This window comes from Equus przewalskii, chromosome 5 (assembly GCF_037783145.1).
Source record: "Equus przewalskii isolate Varuska chromosome 5, EquPr2, whole genome shotgun sequence".
Taxonomy (NCBI): Eukaryota; Metazoa; Chordata; class Mammalia; order Perissodactyla; family Equidae; genus Equus; species Equus przewalskii.
This window is the reverse complement of record NC_091835.1, coordinates 46,077,626-46,099,265: the sequence shown is the minus strand read 5'-3', so window position 1 is coordinate 46,099,265 and position 21,640 is coordinate 46,077,626.

Here is a 21,640-nt window from a genome sequence, read left to right as displayed (position 1 = left end):
GATGCCCCACTTGCTCCAGTAGACGGCTCAGGGATAGAGTCCTATTTGTGGTGGGTGCCTCCCATGCCCTGGGTGTAGGATATAGGCCAAGATTGCCTCCATCTGAGGGCCGTTGAGGTGATCAGAGGCCTCATACTGAGCTCACTATTATCTGGTTCCTCTGAAATAAACAGAGTGATGGCTCTGGTTGACAATGGAGCTGAATGTACTCTAATATATGTAACTCTCAGAAGTTTTCTGGCCCCCTCAGTGCCATTGATGGTTATGAAGGACAAAGAGTTATGGTCAGGAAGGTCTCTTTGACACTGCAAATTGGATGTTCTCCTCCATGAGAATACAAAGTTTTTAATCTCTCCAATACCAGAGAACATGTTGGGCACTGATATCCTACCAAGTCAAACTCAGCAAATCTCTATCAGTGAACTCCCTCTGGGTTAGAGTAATCAAACTAGTGCTGAGGGGAAATGCCACCTGGGAACCAGTAAATCTACTACCTCTGTGAAGAGTGGTAACTGTCAAACGAAATAAATTGCCTGGGGACCATAAGGAAATAGGAGAAAGTGTCCAAGAACTGCACCAATTGGGTATTGTATGCCCTGCTCATAGTGCTGTCAATAGCCCCATATGGCGGGGGAAAAAAGCCTCATGGCGGATGACCATGAACTACCATGAATTGAACAAAGTAGTGTCCCTATCCATGTGGTTGTGCCCAGTGTTACCACCATCTTACACACCTTGGTTAGGGTCTTAGGAGTATATCATGCTATACTGGGTTTAGCAAATGGTTTTTTTGGCATACCACTGGCCACTAAGCCACAAGACCAATTTGCCTTCATGTGGTGGGGGGCAACATTGGAGCTTTCAAGTGCTTCCCCAAGGCTACCTGCACAGGCCCGTAATATGTGATGGGATGGTAGCCCAAGATCTGGCCCTGTTCTCTTTCCCCACATCAGTGAAATGGGCGCATTGCATTGATGATATAACGTTAAGACTGTGAAGACTTGCCTTTGCTGCAGGACAGTGCAGGATTTACTGGAATGTCTTTTGGGGAGAGCATGAGAAGTGAACCCACAGAAAATTCAAAGCTTAGGCACAGCTCTAAAGTTTTGGGGAGTCATTTGGTTAGGTAGGATGTGTGTTGTCACAGAAGCTGTGAATGGCAGGCCTATCCAACTCCTAAGGATATGAAAGAGGTTGGAGACTGTAGGGATTTTGGGATTTTGGAGGACTTTTATTCCCCACCTGGCACAGTGCCTCTGTTTCTTATACTGCCTGGCTTTACCAGAAGGCATATGTGGGACTGGGGATCAGAGCAGCAAGCTGCCTTTGAGAGGGTGAAAATACTAGTGAAGAGATTAAAGCTCTGGGCGTCTCCCAAGCAGAGCTTCCATTTGAGTTAGAGGTATTTGTGACACGGGAAGGTATGGGTCAGGCACTGCAGCTGAGACAACAGAAGGGGAGTGTGCCCCAACTCTGGAAGGAGGCGGAAACTTGATATACACCCATAGAGCAAGAGCTCATAGAAGTGTACACAGTGCTCCTCCAGGTGGAGACTTTCACAAAGGAACAGCATATCATAGTAAAAATTTCCCTTCCTATCAAGGGGTGAGTTGAGAATACATTTAATTGGCCCTCCTCTGCCATGGTTCAAACTCTCAGGTTGACTGAGTTGAATGCCTGTTTTCAGCAGAGGAGCTCCCTGTCTGCCATCCCACTGTCTCTAGAAAGTTTGTGATCTTAGGCTCTGTAGAGTGTGTAGATCCTCCAAGAGCCCCCATCTCTATGCCCTGGTGGCCCTTGCGGCCTGTCAAGAGGGAGTGGGGGAAATTCCCACTGATGCCTGGTACACAGATGGATCTACTCAGGGCAATCGTTCCAAATGGACTGCAGTCTCTTTTCAGCCCAACACTGACACCATCTGGGTGGAAACAAGAACAAACTGGAGCAAGAAGTGGGCTGAACTCAGAGCCTTCTGACTGATGATCACTCATGAGCCCTGGCCACTAACCCTTTGCACTGACAGTTGGGCTGTTGTAAAGGGATTAACTCTATGGCTTGAACAATGGGAAGCAGAGGGGTGAATGATCATGAATAAGCCCTCATGGGGTCAGGATTAGTGGAAAGACATTTGGGTTCACTTGCAAAAGCCTGAGGCAGTCCTCACTGTCTTCCAAGTCCAGGCTCATAAGGCACTGATGATCCCTGGCAATCAGGAAGCTGATGTCCTAGCTTGGGCATGAGCCCTAGCAACTGACTCTTCAGTGCATAAAGTAGATCAGGCGCATAGAAAGAGCAGCCATGGTAGCACTCGAATGGATGGCATATTGCCAAGGATTGTGAATTGCCCTTGAAGTACAGTGACTCGGTTAATGTAGTAACAGCATATCCTGTGTATTCTAAACAGGGCCCAAGATAACTGCCAAAGGAGTCTGGGGCCGTCCATCAGAGTTCCCAACTGGTGTGGAAAGCTAATATCATTGATTTGACAACTTTCTTCTTCTAATGCGTATTGCTATAAATTTCCTCTAAATACTGCTGTAGTTTCCTCCCACAAATTTTCTGACATGTTTTCAAAAGTTTCTTATATCACTTTTGGTTATTTCTTTGATCTGTGGCTTAGTTAGAAAAGTGTTATTTAGATTATAATTATTTGGGGATGTTTTCAGATATCTTTTAGCTTTTAACTTTAACTCCATGATGTTTAGAGAATATACAGTGCATGATTTGAAACTATTTCAATTTATTGATACTTATTTTATGGCCCAGAATATGGTCTCTCTTGGCAAATAGTCTTTGTGTAATTGAAAATAACATGTTTCCTGCTTCTCTTGATTAGGGTGTTTTATAAATGTATAGTACATCAAATTGATTAGCAGTGATGCCCAAATCTATATCTTACTGACTTTCTGTCTACTTATTCTATCAATTATTGGTAGACAGGTGTCAAAATCTTTGGTTATAAGTGTGAATTTGTCTATTTCTCCTTCTGGTTCTCAGAAATTTTATTTCATATATTCTGAACTCTGTTATTAGGTATATAAATGCCCAGGATTTTTATGCTGTCTTAAATTGACTTCAATCATTATGAAATGACACTATTTAATGCCAGTAATAATTTGTGCTCTAAAATATACTGATCTGATATTAATACGCCCTCTCCATCCTCCTTTTGATTAGTGCTAGCATAGTATATCTTTTCCTCTCCTTTATTTTTATTTTATTCATATTTTTACATTTAAAACATATTTCTTATAAGAAAAATGTAGTCCAGTCTTGCTTTTTTACCTAATCTGATAATCTTTGCCTTTTAATTTCTGTATTTATTCTATTTACATTTAATATTGCCATACATATAGTTGAATTTTTTGTCTAACATCTTGCCATTAGTTTTTAATTTATCCCGTCTCTTCTTTGTTTCTTTTTTCTCTTTTTTCTATCTTTTGTATTACCCTAACATTTTTTAGTGTTCTATTTTATTTCCTTTGTTGACTTATTTGCTATAATTGTTGTTTTACTGTTGATTTCTTTGGTGATCATAGTATACATCTTTAACATATAATCTTTATTCAATAATACTGTAGCATTTCAGGTAGTGTTCCAGAATCTTACATAAGTGTTCTTCCAATTCTTCTCTGACTACTTTTTTCGATTGAACTATTCCTGACCCTACGTGATCACATTTCTGGAGTTCAACACAGGGATCAAATTGGTTCTTGGCTTTCTTTGACTGCTAAGTCAATTATTTGGACTGCTTTGGATTTTATTTGTCTAAGGTTTTGTCACTCGTACCTCCTGTCCCATACACTTTGTTCTTTAGTTATGTTGTCCTTTTTAATATTTCCTGCCAGGATTTTAATAGGACTTTGGGAGGAGAAAGGGTACATCCTTCTGTTTAATCAACAGAAGCACCTTTTTCATTTTAATCATATATTAGGTTTATATTCAGACATACTGCCTCATAGGAAGACAATTTTACCCCCTATATATTTGATGACTATGATGCTTACAATTCTTCAATTCTTCCTTCCTCCCAATGTCTTTCCATTGCCAGTCTCTCTATCAGCTTTACTGTTTTTTAGACTGAGAACTAAATTTCACTGCAAAATCCTTAGCATTTACCTTCCATTTTCTTTGTTTCACAGAAACTCATCTTTCCTTCAATCTTGTTCACTTCCTGAGCAAGCATTCCTGGTGAATGTGGCTCTTTTTCATATATTCCTGTTACTGGTTGAAATAAAAATCAGTTTTTTATCTTCTCTACTGAAGTCCATATCCTCTGGTTATATCACCCTTTTATAATATTCAATGTTGTAGTTCACCAACATCGAGATTACTCTCATATTATAAGTAATTCAGATCCTGGCTCACAATTTTCCTCTTTATTCACTTATCATTGTTAGTGAGGGAGAATGTACATTGGTATTAGAGTCAGACCCATTAGAGGTGATTTCTAGCTCTGATATTTACCTAAAAGGTGTTGTGATAGATTATTTGCATTGATAACTCCAATTAAAGGCCTTTAATCAAATATCCTTTGCAATGTGACTTTGCAGCTCCTTCTATCAAGGCTGAAGTTTACTTTTCCACCTCTTGTATCTGTAGTGAATTTGTGACTTGCTGTGGCCAATAAAATTGGGAGATAGGAGAGTTTATCAATTTCTAATTAAGGCTCAGGAGACCTCTTTCTCGGAATTCTACTTCTGCCATTATAACACACCCACTAAAGGGGATAGACCACAAGGACCAGAGATGAGTAATCTAAACTGAGGTCTTCTTTGACCGGCCAGTCCCCAGTCTCTAAGCCAGCTGGCTACAAATACCTAGTGAACCCAGACAAGATCTACCAAGCTTGGATCAGATCAGCAGGACTCCCTACAAGACCTACAGCATTATTGTGCATTGATTTTAGGGCAATGATTCCTATTTATAGTGCTCTCCAAGTATTACATGAGCTACTCAAGCTGCATAGTCTAATCCTGGCACTTAGTAGGTAAGTATTTATTTATTTATTTATTTTTAAAGACTGGCATCTGAGCTAACAACTGTTACCAATCTTTATTTCTTCTTCTTCTTCTTCTTCTTCTTCTTCTTCTTCTTCTTCTCCCCAAATCTCCCCAATTCATAGTTGAATATTCTAGTTTTGAGTGCCTCTGGTTGTGCTATATGGGATGCCACCTCAGCATGGCTTGATGAGCTGTGCCATGTCCACACCCAGGAGCCGAACTGGCAAAACCCTGGCCTCTGAAGTGGAGTGCACGAACTTGGCCACTTTGCCATGGTGCCAGCCCCAGTAGGTATTTAGTAAATGCACTTACCATTCCAAATATTATTATTCACAAAAGCTCCAATACCAAAGTTGATAATTCTTCAATACCTTGGCCTAATTGTTTATGCTTTCAACACTTTACAACTTCAATTATTAATCCTCATTCTACTTCAACCACTTATCAAAACAACTCTATATCACATCATATTACCAGTTGAAAAATTCCATCTATAGCATTCAAGATACAGAAATCAAGCTTATGATTAAAATCTTCTTTTGTTAATTGCAGAATGCTATGAAGTCAATAGTTATGATAGACTTTGATAATTTTAATTTTAATATTGAGTTGAATTCAGTGACATAGACAAAAATGTTACAAATAAAAAATATGAGACTGGAGGAAAATTATCAGCTTTGTTGGGTCTGCTTTGAATGACCAAATAAATTTTTCATCAGAACTGATTTTTATTTGATATTTCTCCAGAGAGGTTCTGATGCTGAATTTATTATAACTAGATAAGCTTAAAACAGCAAGACTTCAACTACTAATGTTAGCCACCAAACCAAGTATATATAGACCAAAAAAACAACATGGAATACTAAAGTGACCCTTATACTTAAGTGGATTTAGGAAACACGAGTTTGGTACAAAAAAATAGAAACTCCCTGGAGAACTCTTCAAATCAAATCCATGTCTCTAAAAATTTAGTAGCCTTGATTTTTCCGAGTCTACAAACCAACTTTAGGTCAATAAAAATTACCTCAGAAGAATGCTGTGTGTCAATTCCTAACATAGGCTCAATAAATCTTACTTAGTTTTATGCTCTCTTTCTCTCATAAATATTAATTTCAGTGTTCTTTTTAATGAATAAAAGCTTGAGGTGAATCATTGGTGATTTGTCCTGTATCTTTCATAATATCTAATAGAATAAAAGATATCGTTTGTTTTATTTCATGTTATCCTTTCCTCTCATATTCACAATGAACATTTCTTCATTCTCATTACAATTTTCACATGTTCAACAATTTCCATTTGTTCAGCCCTCAACCCTTTTGTTGGTATCAGTTGCCATACTAGGCAGATATTTGACATCACTTGACCTCTTATCCCCTACTACTTTTGTTCAGTTACTTGAAATCCCCAAAATTGTTATCTCCCTGCCAACCAACCTTTTCTTTTGTTCCCCTAAACATACCTTCTTCTGACTCTGATAAATCCTGAATTGATCTCATCACTTTCCTGTATTTCCCCACCAAAATTACTATAAAATTTTTTATTCCCTGATTCCATTTTCTCAAGTCCAACTTACTTTGTGCCTGATTGCAATCTGCCTCTCACCACCATCTCATTACTGAAAAAGGTATAGTCTGTCTCTTTACTTCTCTCGCTTTTGTCTTTACTCTTTTTATCTCTCTTTAAGTGAGATATCTACATAATAATGTCATTGTTTTCTTCTCCTTTTGAGTTTTTTTTTTCCCCATTTACCACATTTTCTTTGAAACAGTTTTCTTTCTTCCATTCCTCGGGAGATCAAAATTTTAATTCGCCTCTTAATGCTTTAAGGACATCTTGAGATTCTGTGAATCTTCATTCACTAATTCATTCATTTAATAAAAATCTTTTGAATATGCCACATACTATCCCAGCCTGGAAATATATAACTGTGAAAAGGCCAGAAAGAGTCCCAGATTTCTTTCAGCTGTGTCTTATATAAGATACAAACAATAAATCTGATGATAACAAATGGTGTACTAAGGGTTACAATAGGGATTTTAAAGAGGGCCAGCGTATGAGAATATATGGTGCAAATACCACATACTGGAGGAATGGAAGTGATCAGAGGAAAGTATGTCATCTAAGGCAATGGCATGACATAGAAACCAGTTAGGTGGCCAAAATTAAAGAGAAGTAGTAATGTGACTGCTCACAAAGATAAATAAAGATTTTAGAGCCAACCAGAGACCAACAACAGAAAGAGCTCATTAGCACCCACAGGGATGAAGGAGAAAAGGGGGAAATAGTGTTATCAGAGTCCAGTGAGAGCCAGGCACTGAAGAAGGGGCAGCCCTTTTGGGAGCTATGGTCATAAAGGTTACAGCTGCAGTACCAAGGGAGAAAATACCCTGACCTCTCTGTTGCCTTAGTCTTCAGTCTCCCACTAGTGCCTGCCATTTACCAAACTTGACTCAAAGCAAATTGGTAGGGAGCCCATGGTATCAGTCACCTGGAGTACTGAACAGGGCTGAGAATGCATGTGTTAGGGTTGGGAGGATGACATATAACCAGCATAGACTACTTCTCTTGCTAATAACATTCATTCTTGCCTTTCATTCAAATGAAGAAATTCTTACTCACAGTGCAGAGGAGGTGCAAACTGCCATCAGAGTCGATATCAGGGGGTGATGTCAGATCACTTTGTTCTTATCCAGAACCCAAATGATAGTAATACTTATCATTGTTATTCTTCATACTAGCTGCCATGGAAAAGGAGGCAAATAGATAAACCAAAAAGATAAGCACGATTTCTACAGTCCCTGAGTCTTTCTGGTCATGATGCCCATATTAAAAATCCTTACTTTTTTTTACCATCATCTATTTCATATTCTCCTACGCTTTACCTGCTGGTGGGATTGCCCTATCTGATGGGTTACCTAATTGACTACAACAGAATCTGAGTCCTAAGTTATTCTGTCTCTTCTGAGTTTTCCTGCTTTTCTATTTACTATTATTAATGAACTCGAGAGCTCTAAGAGGCAGCCCAGTGAATCCCCTAGGTTCCAGAAATAGCATTCTTGCTTCTCACTGTATAGCCAGGATGCTATTTTCCCCTGGTAATAAGGGAACATTACTCCCACCAGTACAATAACCTTCTGATGCCTGTTGATTCCAGGACACTTAAAATCCAAAATGCCTGTGAGTAGTCTCACTTTCCATGAATGCGCTCCCTGGTAAAAGCATTTCTCCCTTGTACCTAGGGCTGCAAAACCTGTTGTATTATTATGCTGTTGCTCTAATAACCATGTGTAACAGAGGACCCTCAAATCTCTTTAGATTAAAACAAACATGCCTTTTTCTCACTGATGATTCTTCATCTTGCATTTTACATTCAAGTCTGCTTCATATGTCTCTCCTTCTATAAACAGCTAAGGATAGCATGCACCTCTCGCAGCGGTTGACATAAGACCCATAACTGAAACAGAGCCACATTTTGCACTGGGCTCAGTTAAAACAAATAGACTTATTGATTACTAAATAAGTGGATCAGAATAGCAGACGTCAAACCTAAATAGGCTCACTATCTGTTGTACCTCTTTCTTCATGGTGAGCAGTACAAGATGTAGCAAATTGTCACTCAGTTTAGAGAAACATCTTGACATTCCAAGACCATTGGACCCCTAAAACTTCACTAATGTGACAGACCTCAAATTTGTGTTGATAGGTTTTTTTTCTCAACCTCTAACTAAGATGTACCACGTTCCTATGGCATCTAGGGTACTTACTACTTCTAGCTCATAAAGTACAATAATGTCATCAATGTAAAGTTCAAGAATAATGTTTTATTGGGCACCAAGAAGTCTTATAGGTAGTATTATGACAGAATGCAGTATATTTGACCTAACCCTTATTTAAGACAGTAAGGGCATGCAGCTGCCCCTGCTAGGTAAAGACAAAATACTTTTGATTGTTGTAACTGCTTGGAATTGAAAAAAAAGAATTTGCTGAGGCAGTATGTGTATATTAAATAGGCATATACACAGTCCACGGCTATGTCAACTTGATGTGTTTTTGGACTATTATTGTAGTGATGGAAGAGAGTTGACTTTTAGGAGATTACTCTTCATTCATCTTGATTCTTCCTACAAATATAGCTATCCCACAGAGGTCAGAGAACAAATGTAAGGATTCCACAAGTTGCCAAATATTTCTACTTTAGTTATACTTTTAGATACTAAACAAATAGCCATTGGCTCCACTGTGAATTGGACTTGGGGTATGATTGCATCTGTCTCCTAACTTTCATAAGCAAACATACTGATGATTGAATTGTGGTGATGTTTTGGTTCCACGAGAATTAATGTTGCTTCAGAGTGAATATTTAATAACCACCACGAGGTTCTAGGTATTTCCGTTTCAGCAGTGTACAAACACACTCATATGTAGCCACAAGTTCCTCTAGTAATGGTTTGGAGGAAGATTCAGAGTGTACACTTGAGCCTTTGCTGCAGGTAGTTTACGCAAAGTGAACTAGCTTTTCCCTACAAATAAGGGACTTTAGATGTATGCACTGGCTTTGGTCTGGTACTCAGTGAGACTACAGTTTCCAGATTTATATATTGAATACACAGTTAATCAACATAATGATCACAAATCTCTTTTGTTCATAGGGATTTCATAATCAATTAAGTTTTACTACAGATCTCTTGTGGGTAAAATACTTTGAATGCCACTTTAGCTGTCTAGCCAATTGTGGTAACTATGTCCATCTTGTGTCTGATCATTGGTAAATACCACCACCAATCTTCTATAACTTTGGGATCCCATTATTTTCGTTCAAATTGGGGGGCCCAATTAAATGGCACAATCTGCCATGGCCTTCTTCAGCTTATGTGGGTAGCTACCATAGAACTTTATAAAAAATGCTGGTGCTCCACCATAAATGTTTTTCCTTAATGCCTTTGTGAAAGGAATATATTCTGGGTCCCACAGGTGTGAACGTTTAGGAGATGGCAGAGAAAGTCGCATACAATAGATCTACTCTAATATTCTCATATCCTTCATAGCTTGAAAGGCAAGCTCTGAAATTTTAACTGCATTGATAGAAAGCTACTATTGAATCCAAGCTTCAAGTAATCAACCAAGCAAACTCTTACAGCATTCCAAGTATCTAAGCTGGTAAATCAAGTTCCAAAGTCTAGGTAAGTGTACCAACATTGAGAAATGTATTACTATGTAACATCAGATTTTGTTTTATTTGACCTAGTAACTATAGAGTCAGTTCTAACTCATAATTCTTTTGGTAAGATCTTGCAGGTATATTGGTATGTACTCTATTTCCCTGTAGAAAAGGCCTAGCAATTCTCCCTCTGTGGCATACTGATATCTAACACTGGAAGCAGTGAGGGGTGGTGACATTTTTTCTCTCGGAAAAGAGGCGTTATCTTGGGAAACACTTGCTCCAGCAGAAGTCGTTGAAAGGTAGTTAAGCAAAGAAAGATTTTATTCATGGATTCAAATTGTCAGTATATGCTCAAATGTCCCCCTGCATCAATTCTCAGAGATCTGTTTCGTCCTAATTACTTCCCTAACCATAGCATAAGGAGAGACTTGATGAGTTTATGCATGTAATTGGCATAACAACTGTGTAACCCAGATAATCAATGTAGGGGACTGATACTTAGCCCTATAAGACTTGTGACTACAAGGAGAAAAGATTTTTTAAAAAAGCACTCATGGAAACATTCAGGTTCTTTTTTCTAGTCTTAAATTGAACGTACAAGTTCCTAAGATTATCTATTATGTTTTCCAGCCCTTTCTGATGTTATTAGCCTATCTTGTATTTTTTATGTTCATCACTATTGCCATAGCAATGAATTAAAAGAGCCACATGATCACTCAAGGACTTGCACTATATTGGTAATCTATTCTAAATGACTACCAGTGGGAACCTGGATAATTGTGATGCAATGCATGACACAAATTATCAGTGTCTCATTTCCTCCAGGCTAAAAGGTCATATTTTCATCAAATAAGTGAGCAATCCAGAACCATAATCCCATGTTAATGGTCAGGTGTCTGAGACCACTCTTGGTATCAATTAGAATATCAGCTAAGTATTGGCATTATATAGAATCCATTTAGATAAAGAGAACTCAATGAATCTATACCATATAGAGTGTGTACATGTTTAACTAAACAAATACAAGAAGCTGAGATGCTCAGACACTAGCAACATAAGGAAATGGTTACCTTTCCAGGACTGAAAGGCAAAGAGGAGGGTATAGTCTTATTGGAGCCACAGAATTGGGTCCACCTGATGAAAATTGTTGTTACAGCAAGATATAACTACTGTCAGAGAGTGATGTCAAAGAAAGGGGATGAAGAAAAGAACTACATTGATGTCTCTTTGCCTCTGCCCACTGATCTGTATGTGCCTCCCATTGGATGAGTACAATTAGAAGCAAGATTACCCAAAATTCTAGTGATCCAATCTTAAGGTCAAACTCCTGGCATAGTGAAGAGGATAAATTGTTAGAAAGTGGATTGGAGATTCAGAAACAAAAAGAAATAATCCATTTAAGAGGTAACAGTTACACCAATCCCTAACATGCAGGAACAAGAATGTGTTACCCAGAAAAAAGTTGAAAAGAAGAATGCTCACAAAAAAACCATCATGTCCATAAGCTGGGCATTGAGACGTTGCACATTTGTGAAATCAAACGAAGACTGGTATGACTGAGGTGTAAAGTGGGAGGTGGTGAGAGATAGGGCAGGGACAGCAGACTCTGAGATGATCTTCTAAACCAAGTTGAGAAATTTAGACTTTTTGTTTAGGAGCAATATAAAGACGTTCAATTTTTTTTTTAAGTTGTTTCTTCTTCTTCTTCTCCTCAAAGCCCCCCAGCACATAGCTGTATGTTCTAGTTGTGGGTCCTCCTAGTTCAGCTATGTGGGGTGCTGCCTCAGCATGGCTTAATGAGCCATGCTATGTCCCCTCCCAGGATCTGAACTGGCGAAACCCTGGGCCACCAAAGCAGAGCATGTGAACTTAACCACTTGGCCATGAAGCGGCCCCCATTCAATGGTTTTAAGCAGGGGTGTGATAAGGTCATTTTCTTTTGAGAAAGGACATTTTAATTACATTAGAGAAATTAGACTGGGAGAATAAATGCAAGGAGATGAATTAGGAAACAATTGCAGTGTTTTAGGCGATAAATAATGGGATCTGGAGTAAAAGTAGCTATTGGAATGAAGATGAGATATAGAGAGATATTTAGAAAGTGTAAACAATGGGACTTGGAAATAGATATACACAACCAGAGAGAAAGAGAGCGAGAGAGTGAGGGAGAGAGAACATTAATAAGTAAAAAGAAGATGCCTATTTCCTAAATGTAGACATTTTACAAAGATCTATCCTTGGAATACTCTTTTCTTTTCTATAATATCTTCCTTGTCAAACTTATTTGTAATTACAAATGCCTCTATTATGTCAGTGTAACTGATTTCCAGACTATATCTCCAATTGAGATCTTTATTTTTTTGAAATCTAGCCTCAAGTTAGCAGTTGCAAGAAATTTCTACTTAGATATCACACTGATGTCTGAAACCCAACATGTTTGAACTGAGCTTGTTTATCTTTCATTCTATTTCTACCCATTTTTATGACTTCCTGTATTATTTAATGGTGCTATCATTCTCTAAATTTCTCATTCTTAATATCTTTGAATCATCTTTCATTTATTCCTCTTTCTTGATTCATCATTATATCCAATCAGACAAATCTTGTCAAATCTAACTTTTTGTAACTCTTGCATCTGGATTTTCTTTTCTCCACACTTTGACTCTGTCTCTACTATAATTTAGGCCACCATTTCCTTTCAAAAGGGCAATTATGATATCCTCCTAACTGACCTGATTAGATTTCTGTTCCAATACATTAGGCAAAATTAATATCTCCAACACACAATGTTGGTTATTTCATTCCTCTGATGCAAATTATCAAAATCAATATTTATGATCTGGTTTAAATCCATATTTACTATCTTTCCAATCATTGCATTTTTGTTCTGTTTCTTTTCATTCAAATTTAGTGAAAAATTCCTTTAAAAATCATGAAATTTGTCTTTTAACTGAAGTAAATTTTTTTAATCATGATTCAATTGCTGATCATGTCCAGTCCTTTGTGTTAAAACCGTCTAATCAGTTGTGAGTATGAAACCAATTATCTATAGCAAGAAATATAGATTTTCTAAATAATATGTTTTGATAGCAACATTAACTGTCATATGAGCTAAGGATATTAAACCATCTGGACCATATAGTTAGTTAACTTGGTAAAACTACTGTAAAAGATTGATTCTCTACTACATTTTTAGATAGAATTATCTCAGTGCTTCTTAACAGTAATAGTTTCTTTAAGATGGCATTTTTATAACCATGAAGGAATTAATCATAATTGCTTAGTGAGAAAACATTTGACTTCCTGGAAATGAGATTTTTATATCTGTAAATGGGGATAATAGCACTTGCCCTACAACTTGACAGAATTGTTTTGAGGGCCAAAAGAGATTTGAGTGTAGATGATTTTAAAATACAAATATATTATATAGAGTTCCCATATCTGTAACTTCAAGATCTCGAACACATATAAGCAGGAGGTAACTGCTTGCTTTAATGGAAGGACTAGAATTAAATACGAATCTTTTCTGAAATAACTAACTGGGATGTTGGGCATTTTTAAGTAGTACTTAAACTCACTGAGTCAGTTTTTATATTTGAAATATTAGATTAATATCTAGTACTCATTTGTGTAGTCACTGCACTGTTTGGTGGGTAAGATTCTCATTAAGTCTTAATTTATTCAAATCTCCTTGTAATAGACAAAATAGACTAAAATGTGAAATAAATTCCATGTAGTAAAGCTGAGTCAATATATTCAAAGTTGATATTCATTCATTAAATCTTACTGTTATTTTGGGAAAAAAATCAAACATATTGTGCTTCAGTTTCTAACAAGTTTTCTGGCCACATTAAGTTAAAATAAAGATCAGCTTGAAGCAGATGTTATTTGAATTACAAGAAAAAACAAAAACAACAGCAAGTGGTAGAAACAATTTCAAAACATGAGGGAAGGGGTTAGCATTCTTCAAACTGGATTTTTCATATCCCTGAGGTTCCACAGATGCCCCTAAAGGCCATTGCAGGGGTGGAGGAAAGCCCTACAACAGAATTCCAGAATCTGCACTCACCTTTCACCAAAGTGGTTTGTTCTCATTGGTTTGATATATAGAAGCTTTTCCAAAAATCTTTTGAGAAAAGGTTCCTATTGTATGTTTTCTCCTCCCTGCCACTTCCCTTAGTGATTCCCCCAAGAAAAAAGCTTGAAAAACTCTGTTGATGAGGAAGGCATTTCTTTTCTGTTATGGATATTACTCTGTTACATCACATTGAAGGAACTGATCCAAATAATGGTGATATTACATCAATAAGAAAAGGTTAAACTACATGCACATAATTTTCTATCAGAATGCAACTAAGTCTTAGTGATAGGCTGAATAATGGCCCCCAGATATGTCCATGTTCTAGTCCCTGGAACAGAGGAATATTACCTTATAATGTAAAAGGGACCTTGCCCATGTGATTAAGTTAAGGTTCTTTAGAAGGGAAATTACCCTGGGCCAATGAGGTAGGCCCAAAGTAATCACAAGGGTCCTTATAAGAGGAATACAGGAGGATCAGATTCAGAAGGGAAAAAGGTGTGGTGATAGAAGCAGAGGGCAGAGTGATGTACTTTGAACATGGAAAAAGGCACCACATACCAAGGAATACAGATGAATCTGGAATACACTAGAATCTGGAAAAGTCAAGGAACTCGATTCTCCCCTTATCCTCAAGAAGGAAGAGCCCTTCTGGCACTTTGACTTTAGTCCACTGAAACCGATTTCAGACTTAGGACTTTCATAACTGTAAGAGAACAAACGTGTGTTGTTTAGACCACTAAGTGTTTGGCAATTTGTTACAGTAGATTTAGGAAACTAATAGAGTATGTAAGACATTTGTGTATCCATGGTTGTGGTAGCAATACGATTGTCATTACTATATCTTCATGTGACAACATTCTCTATGCAAGTTACTATGATATTTTTCTGAGTCATTCACACAATTGTTATAAACTAAATGAATATCGTGTATTTAATGGCTGTTTTAGGTTTTGCAGATAAGCAAATTATTGTTCCACAGTCTCAAATCTTGAGGGTTTAGGAATACGGTTGAAGAGAAAGATATTTGGGAAGTAATTATGGTAACGTGTTGAATCTTTGTGGTATTGTGATTTACAACAAGAAATACATTTCTGTTTTTTGTCCCAAGTTCCAGACACAGGGCTCCTAAAACCCTTATAAATTCCTAATTGATAAGAGCACCAGGAGCGTCTTTTATTCTAACGAGGTGACTCTGGGTGGGCTCCTGGATGGGGACTGGTCACCAGTAAGACCAAACCATGATTTCAAGCTTGGAATTTTCAGGCCCCTGACTCCCCAGTTCTCTTGAGAAGAGAGAAGGGTTAAAAAGGAGTTAATGATCCATCATGCCTATGTGATGAAACCTCCATAAAAATCCCAATAGTATGGTGTTCAGAGAGCTTCCAAGTCAGTGAACACATCCACAATGGGACGATGACCCACCCCAACTCCACGGGAATGGAAGCTCCTGTGCTCAGGACCCTCTCAGACTTTGCCATGCTTATCTCTTCATCTGGCTGTTCATCTGCATCCTTTAATAAACTGGTAAACGTTAAGTAAATGTTTCTCTAAGTTCTGTGAACTGCTCTATAAAATTAATTGAATCTGATGAGGCGGTCATGGGAACTTCAGATTTATGGTTGATTAGTTAGAAGCACAGGTGACAACTTGGACTTGCAATTGGCACCTGAAGTGGGGTGGGACTGAGTCCTTAACCTGTAGGATCTGACACTATCTGTAGGTAGGTGGTGTGGGGGAAAAAAACCCATATATCTGATGTCAGAAGTATTGTGAGTGTGGTAACAGTGTGAGAGTAAAGGAGAACCAGGTAGGAGGAGAGAAAGACTTAGGGTTTTCTAACATAATCCTATGAAAGAGGCTGCATAAAGGAACACTATGAGAACCTACTCTTATCTGGGAAAGGGCCAGAAAAACTTCCGTGGAAGAGATGATGCCTGAGTTAAGTTATAAAAAGTCAGAAGAAACTTTCCAGGGATATTAAGTTTGAATAGGAAATTCTAGTCAGAAAAAGAGCAAATACAAAATACGACAAGAAAAATGTTAGCCTATCCTAGCAAGTACAAAAACATGGAGTTTGGGGAATAGAGAGTGATTCTATTCCCAAAGAGAGAAATCCCAAAGAGCATTGTTAAGTATGTTTATATCAGGCTGATGAATGCTTGCACTGGAATACAACCCACCTATCATATTTCATAAATAATTTGAAAACGAGGAAATCATACTTATTAAGTCATAAATGAAGGTGGGTGGAATGGTTAATTTGTTCCATGACAGAATGAAAACAGTATTTTAAAAATATGCATTGTGTTGGGGCCGGCTCTGTGGCTGAGTGGTCAAGTTTGCAGGCCCCACTTTGGCGGCCCAGGGCTTCACTGGTTCGGAGGATCCTGGGCGTGGACCCAGCACCACTCATCAAGCCATGCTGAGGCGGCGTCCCACATGGCACAACCAGAAGAACCTACAACTAGAGTACACAACTATGTACTGGGGGGCTTTGGGGAGAAGATAAAAATAAAACAGGAAGATTGGCAACACATGTTAGCTCAGGGCCAATCTCTAAAAAAAAAGTACATGGTGTTTACAAAATGAGCACCAATGTTTCTGCCAGCTATAGGCTTATACAATTCTGTTAAGTCTAAGTGAAATTTGTTCTAAATTCCTAAGATGATAGAAATAAAGCTTTTGAATACATCATACAAAAAAATCCGTGTTTAATAGGAAGGTCATGTTTTCTTTCATTTTTAAAGAACCTATTATTAATATATTTTTTTGCTTGGCATGAAAAAAAGTTTTTTCAAATATTTGTATGTTACCATGTATACAAATATCTGGACATTTAAAAGGATTATTTATTGCCATTGTTCGTCTGTTTGTTTTGTTTTGTTTGTTTTGCATAGCTTTTCATTAGGATGTTCAAGGATAGCGCAGCTGTAGTCAAGGTCTTTATTTATTTTGTTCTATTCAGGATAACCTCTTACTTTAGCAGTGGTAATTTCACAATCCTCACTCCTTTTCTCCACCACTCTTTTAGTGAAGTATGAATGTCTATTATTTGCCACTGCTGTTACTCCTCTGATCTGAAGGCCACCTGTCACTGAAAAGAGTTAGCATGCTCCAGTGCGGCAGATACGATGTTTTTAAATATATTCTAAGATTTATTTAATAGGTTTGACCTTTCCAGAAATTGTCCTTATCCATCATTATAGTACATGATCAATCATTTCATACTTCATCATCTATAAAACAAGCATTAACAATAGGGGAAAGAGTTTACATTCTATTTTTCTCTGGAGATTTATATCAAAACAGTTTGGACAGCTCTGTTAATTAAGGATGGGAAACTCAAAAATGTGGACCAATAGGACCACCTTTAAAAGGGTCAAGGTCTTAACTGAACCTTCTCTGAATCTATATTTTACTTTACATTTCAGAGACATAAAGAGTGGGTCCAGTAATTTTTCTTTGGCTTATTTCGGTGTGACTGGTCTGTTTGAATAAATATGCCTTGAATTCTAAGTTCTTTATTTATTTCCCCAACATCTTCATTAGTTTAAAGTTCAGGTAGTAGTTATTATTTTTCAAATGCATAAAATAAACAGTTCCCAGAATGGTTAATGAATCACCTGTTTTCTATGATCAGATGCTGCCAAAAATTTAACTGTTTCAAGGTTGGCTTATTATCTTGACTATCACTGCAGTCTCGCTCCGAACAATGGATAGATTTTGAAGTGGTTTACTTACTGGGTCTGTATTTAAGATCAATAATTTAGAATGGGTAGCTTTTAACTCAGTACTTTACCCAAATTAACATTTTGTAGAAGAACTTTAAATTTTTAAAGAAAATAAAGGTTCCTGAAGGGTCACTTCTGGAGCATGACTTGGTCTCAGCTTTCCAATATAATTTATAACAATGTCTATCAGGATAAAAAGTATTTTTTTTCCTAACAGCCAGTGTATAGGCTCACTAAACACTAGCTGGATTAATAAATGTCAGAAGAAAGTCTAAGGTATTTTATTACAGCCTCTTTTATTTTTATTTTAAACTACTAGAAGAGCAGTAGACGAAGAAACAGAGTGATAATTCTGTTTTTAAAATATAACAAAAAAACACATCAAGCAAACCATCTCTTTACTATTCCTTATCAGAAAGTCAAATCTAACAAGGGAAAAAAATTGGAGGAAGGACTGTTGCAGAGGGAGAGACAGCTCGTATCTATTCCATCTGTGCTATTAAAGACAAAATATGCAAAGGTGTTATTTCTAATATTATTTAAAAAATAATATGTGTGTTTAGCCATATAGGTCATCAAAATTCAAATATAAGGATAGAAGCAATATTCCATTTAATGATAAGCATAACCTACATATGATCATAAAGTATACAGCTCAAAAACGGAATAGATCCCACTCTGCTGAGCCTCTGAGAATAAACTTTTAGAGTTTTCTTTTAAACCTACCATGTTTTATATAATAAAATTTCATAAGGTAATAGAATATTTACAATGCTTTTATCAGTCTATTTATCTAAACTAAATATTCATTCTGTATCTTCATTTGTATAAATCAATAGGCTACAGAGTTTTAAATATCCAGTAAGGATAGTAATGATTCTCATGTACTGTGGCTACTTTGATTGATATCTAGATGATCTCTCTAATATGCCAAGATATTTGGAGGAAAAGTAAAAGCAACAACAGCAACAACCAGAACAAAAACTTACTCATCCAGATGTTTTCCCTTCATGATAACAAATATTTGAAAACATCTGGATGATTAGATCTTTCACTTTTCATATAGATGTGAAATCAAAGCTATAATTAGACATGTTAATCTGTCTATAATTGAATGAATTCTGGAATATATTCACTAGATAGTGGAACATCCTAAATGATCTTGAAAATCGTTATTTATTTTTGCAGAAAGTCATTGTCTTTCTTCCAAAGTGATTTGTTTGGTAAGCTTTTGACATTTTCTCCACCTTTAAAATAATCAATTAAAAAAATAATCTCCCTCTATCTCCATATTTATTTCCACACAAACTAAATGTGAGAATTCAGTTTTACTCATAAAACCTACACCAAATTCAGAGAAATAATAAAGAACAAAGACAAAGAGTGTGATTGATGCTAAACTAATGAAACAGCTGTGAAATGCAGGATATCCCATGGAGATACACCTGAATTCATATCAATCATAAGCTTTTCCTTCTTTATTTTGGTTATATGAAAACAAAATTCTTCACTTCAGTAGTTTTTCCATTAGCATCCCATTAAACTTGTATACTGTTAATTAAGGATGTTCTTGATGTGCTGCGTGTTGTAATTCGAGAAGATTTTGTGTATTTGAAATTTAGACGAGGAATACTATTCTATTTTTAGACAAGTAACCTAGAGCTCAAAGAAAGTCAAATAACTCACTTGATATCTAGTACTCAGTGGGTCACTTTGCTAAATTTGAACCCAGCTTTCTTTTACCTAGGCCTTTACTCTTTGCACTACATTAAGTTGCCATACAAAATAGCTGAATATTAGACCATTTAAAAGAGAATATTAATATTACAAGGGAATATCAGATTTTATTTAACTAAAATGATAAGACAATTCAGAATTGAAAACCTGTGTCCAACGAACAAAGATAATATGTTTTATTATTATTGGATGTGTGTCACCCCAATGGCCTCACTTAGTGTAGACAATTGTCCTCTTGCAAAACCAGTTACTAAAGTGTAAACACTGCATAAGTATGAGGAACAACTGTAAATTACTGATCTTTAGGCAAGGTTTATATCATAAAGAGAAAGTGGAAATAATCTCCTTAGTTTGCTGAACTTAAAAGCTCTTTGAACATTATTTTTACTTGATCGGTTTTAAAAGCTCCAAGTGAAGATTTCAAAGGGGAACCAAATCTATATATTTTGAAACTGTTAATCCTGATCTTAAAGAAATCAAAATATTTTTCACTTATTTTGTGGATTCAGATTAGTGCTTTCTAGTCCTAATGATGTCACTTCAGATATAAATGATGGCTTTTATGTCAGGCAACCAGAAATATGTTTCAATTTAGTACAACTAGTTGGTAATGAAATAAAACCTAGAGAAGCCTCTGGAAGGTAAGCATGCTTAGTAATATCACAGCTCCCTCAAACTAGCACAAACCGGAAGTTCCAGAGGGCTGAAATCTGGTGGACAAGAACTTTTGCAGGTAGGAAAGAGTAAACAGATTGTAGATTCAATTATGGGTCAGAGAGTCAGGTAATAAGAGATAAGGCATCAGCAACACAAAGTATGCAAGGGAACCAGAGACAAGAGCAAGATCTAGTGAAGATCAATTTTAAAGTATATGAAATAAATTTTAATTGGCTCATAATAGGTGATAGAAAAATATAAATTATTGCTACTTCTTTAATGTCAACCTTAAAAACTGGATTTTCCTTCGTAACGTGAGTGTTGGTTACAGATGGTATTTAAAGGTCAAATAATCCTATGCATCAGTGATTCCAGTATGACATGTTGATGATTTTGGTTGTTTCTAACTGGGGCAACCAGAATGACCATTTTGAACCCTGATCACAAGGGCTAATGATATCTTGACCAGTTGAATCTTTTATCCTTCTATTACTGGGTAAGAACAGTCTTTGTCAATAAGATTCCTTGTCTCCCCAGAATTTTAGTAGACGACTAACAGATCTTCTGTAATTTAAACTCACTTCTTAATTTTTTACAAGTTTGACTTCTGTCATCGATATTTCTAATGCATTTTAATTTTAATTTAAAGTTGTTAAAGAATCAGAGAGATGGATTACTTGAGCCACAAGGAACACATCCAGCACAGGTAGGTCTCTTCTAATGTGGCACAACAGCTATTTGAGATAGTTCAAAATAACAAATGAAAGATAAATTCCAACTCTAAAAGAATCATTGATACCTTCTGGGAACATAATTGGAACATTCTCTTAAATTTGAGATAAGAAGAAGACTGATAATTTTAAAAATATAAGACAAATAAAAATCTTCCGTTTGAGACCCCTTGTAGGGTAGTGTGCAGAGTAGAAGTTTGGGAGTCAGAGAAACCTTGATTCAAATTCCAACCCCATTAACTGGGGCAAGTTATTGAATCTCTCTGATTCTCAGATAACTCATTTTGATAATTACTCCTTTGTAGATCTTGTGGAAGGATCAGCTTAGATGATTTACTTAAAACTTTTAGCACACTGCCTAGCATAAGATTTTTAGCACATAGTAGCTATTTTGCTAAGTAATAAAAAATGTAAGTGTGTTTGTGGCTAAATTTATAGAAATACTATTCCTGAGATAGTACTCAGATTAAAATCTCCAAAAAAATATGCATTTTCAGTTCAGATATCCATACCAACTCAATTTAAAATACAGAAAGGCA